The sequence below is a fragment of the Sorex fumeus genome, unplaced genomic scaffold (genome assembly GCF_029834395.1).
Source record: "Sorex fumeus unplaced genomic scaffold, SorFum_2.1 ptg000021l, whole genome shotgun sequence".
Taxonomy (NCBI): Eukaryota; Metazoa; Chordata; class Mammalia; order Eulipotyphla; family Soricidae; genus Sorex; species Sorex fumeus.
This window is the reverse complement of record NW_026606078.1, coordinates 6,603,166-6,606,716: the sequence shown is the minus strand read 5'-3', so window position 1 is coordinate 6,606,716 and position 3,551 is coordinate 6,603,166. Positions and strand designations below refer to the sequence as shown.

Genomic DNA, 3,551 nt, shown 5'->3' with positions numbered 1-3,551 from the left:
TGGCAAAACCTGTCAAGTTACCCGTGATGTATTCGATATGCCAAAAACAGTAGCAATGAATCTCACAATTAGTTGTGAAATGTTACTAGTGCCCACTTGAGCAAATTGATGAACAGTGCTACAATGCTACATAATGGGTTGAAAGTAGTTCGTATAACTAAATGCTTTATAAAAATTGTACTGAAAACATTCTAATTAAATAGTTCATAAGATATATACCTTCATGGAAAAGAATTTTAAAATGTATAAACACATAGCACCTAAACCTACATTTTCAGTATGAAGAAAATGATAAATAAAAATAAAATCAAGTGCTTGCTTCGGCAGCACATATGCTAAAATTGGGACAATACAGAGAGATTAAATGACCCCTGCACAAGTATGACATGCAAATTTCTGAAGTGTTTAATGTTTTTTGTGTCTCCATTATGCCCTAATCTTCGTAAAAGGTCACATGCTGTAGCTCCAACAGTCTTTTTACATTTCTAGTATAGCAATTAAAGTAAATAAAAATAAAGTAAAAAATCAATCAATAAATTTTTTTTAAAAAGCCAGAAAGATAGCTCAAAAGACTGTAGCACATTATTTGTATGCAGGGCCCTGGCACAACATGATCCCCACAAGTATCACTGGATTTATTCCAAACCAAAAACATAATATATAAGGTAATAATAAACTCTAGAACATAAAATTTGAGTTGGGAATAGGAATAGAAATGATTTCCTAAAGTGATCTAAAATTAATGATTTTTTTTAGCATCTATAAGTGGTATTTATAGATGGTATTTATAAATACCATCTCCCAGTAAGAAATCATAACTCTGGTGAAATGACTATTTCCAGCCTAAGTTGTAAAAAAAAGATAAATAGGTAGATAGATATGTTAGAAAATAAGAAAGCTATAGTATAGCAGGTAGGGTGACCTTACCTGTGACCAACATGTGTTTGTCCCTGGAATCCCATATGGTCCCTCAAGAACTATCAGGAGTAATTTTTGAGTGCAGAGCCAGGAGTAACTCATGAGCATTGTGGGGACTTTGGCCCTGCAAATAAAAACAACATCATCAAAAAACCCAAGAACTTTTTTGAGATTTATAGTAAACACAGGCTCAAAGGACTTGAAGGGGTTCTTACTGATTAAAAAGTCAACTTGATAATAAACATAAAAAGGCTGCAATTCCTGAATAATAGATATTCTATTATATCCAGGTACTGTATTTTGATTATTCATTTTCATATATTGATAAAGGAGCATGGGTTCTACATTTTTGCTATTGTGAATACAACTATGAGCATGTGTACAAGTATACTTGAGTGCCTATTTTATGTTCTTCTGGATGTGTGCCCAGACATGGAACTGTGAGAGTACATGATAATTCTTTTTTGAGTTAATTTTGAAATCATCTTTGCATTCCAGGCATCAGTTTTCCTTAGTCATCATTTATAATCTTATTAGTGCATTGTAAAATTCAGTTTGCTAATTTCTGATTAGATCTTACTAGGAATGGGCCTGTTTATACATTCTACTTCCTAAAGATTCGTTTTGATAGGTTTTATGTTTCTAGGAATTTGTTGATTTCATTTAGTTTAGCCAAAATATTGGCAAATAATTGTTCCCAATACTCTCCTAGAATCTTTTAATTTTTTGTAAAATCTGTAGTAAAATGCTTTCTTCTTCTAATATTTCAATAAGAGATTTTTCTTTTTATTAATATATTTTTTCTTTTTTCCTTATAGTGTAAATTTTTTTAAAAATACCTTTTTATTATGATAATATTGCATTACAACATAAGTTTCATGTATTCACCATTATAGATCAACACCTGTTTATATTAACCAAAAAAATAAGTACATTCTTTTAGTTTTAGAGTAAAATTCTGGCAATAGAAATCCCCCTTTTGTTTATAATGAGATAATATGGTTTACATCAAATCCCACATTATTGTTCTATATTTGCAATGTACTTCATCACTCGACCCTGGAAAGTCACTAACCATCCACTACTGCCCTGATGTTTCCTCTCCCTATATGAGCTTTCTTTAAGACAGGGAAGAGAGCTTCTTTTTTTACTGTGGGTGAAAGGGAAAATTACATCATAAAATGGAGGACATGATTGCTAACTCTTCTTCCCTTCTTTTACCAATGCAGAGATTATTATTCATTCTATTGTCCACTAAATGTTTTCTTTTTTCTTCCATTCTTTAAAATCTCCTTTGTATTGCCCATTCTTTTTGAATGATGTCTTCTGTTCTCTAGACACGTGGTGTCTCTAAGCACACTAATTCAGTTTTCAGATTCCTCTGTTCCACTGCTGTGACTTGCTACTGTATTCTGTATCTCCTTCAATTCTAGTTGAATAAATTCTTTAATGTTTTGCATCAGTTTTTCTTCAAGCTAAGTGAACCTCTCATCCAATGCTTTCTTGATTTCAGTTATATTAGGGAATACTATTGTTCTGATGTCATCCTCAGGTCTGTCAAGAGTTTTGATAAACTTGGGGCTGGAGCAACAGCACAACGGGTAGGGTGTTTGCTTTGCACGCAGCTGACCTGTGTTCGATTCTCAGCATCCTGTATGGTCCCCGGAGCACCAACAGAAGTAATTCCTGAGAGCATGAGCCAGGAGTAACCCCTGTGCATCGCCAGGTGTGACCCAAAAAGAAAAAAAAAGTTTTGATAAACTTGAGGACTTAGCTGGGCATCTGTCCCCGTCAGCCAAAGCTGCTGAATTCCTTTGTTCTCTCATTAATTCTAATGATATGTGGATGCTAGGGGTGGAACTTCATATTTCCGATGGTGTGACAATGATCAGGTATGCTGTTCATTATCAGGCTCTATTTATGCATCTATCAATTTCTGACAACAACTGTTGTATTAGGGGAATTTTCTTCCTGGGATGGAGGTAGGTTTCAAAATCTCCTGGTGGTATTTTGTTGGTCCACAGTGAGATCCTGTGGTTCGCAGCCTGTGTTTGAAGAGTGTGGGAAGAACCAGCAAGTGGCCTGATGTGGGCCTGCAAAGATGACAGATGTTGGATGTGGAAGTTTCCATGACACAGGAAGAAGGAAATCAGAGATGGCAATAATCTGACCAGTGTAGCTAAGTTTTGGTGCTTTTGATAAACCTTTTAATGAACAGATTCTGAAATTTAGTCTTTTTCTTTATGTTTTTCTCTTGTCTATTTTATTTATTTCTGCTCTAATTGTAATATTTTCTCCTTTCTGTTGCTGCTTCATTTGAACTTTTCTTTCTAGTTCCTTAAAGTATAAAGTTGAGATTGTTTTGTAACATAGAGTTTTCATAGTTGTAAATTTTTCTCTGGCAATATTTGACTGCATCCTATAAGTTTTGTCTTAAATTTTCACTTTTTTTAATATCATGATTCACTTGGAGTCTATAAGTGTACTATTTAGGGTCAGGGAGATGATTCAGAAGGCTGGAACACTTATGTTGCAGACACTCTGGTTTAATCCTTAGCACCACATCTACTGAGCACTGAGCCAGCATGACTCCCTACACCCCACCCCCACCTGGCCCTCAAACAAAACAAGAA

General features: G+C 34.5%; 1 non-coding gene across 1 annotated transcript; it reads left to right on the top strand.

Moving 5' to 3' along the window:
* The first annotated feature begins 311 nt into the window (after window positions 1-311).
* LOC130022974 (U6 spliceosomal RNA) lies at window positions 312-416 on the top strand. The gene has a single exon (XR_008792350.1). It is a non-coding gene; the product is annotated as a U6 spliceosomal RNA (small nuclear RNA).
* Window positions 417-3,551: the final 3,135 nt, after the last annotated feature.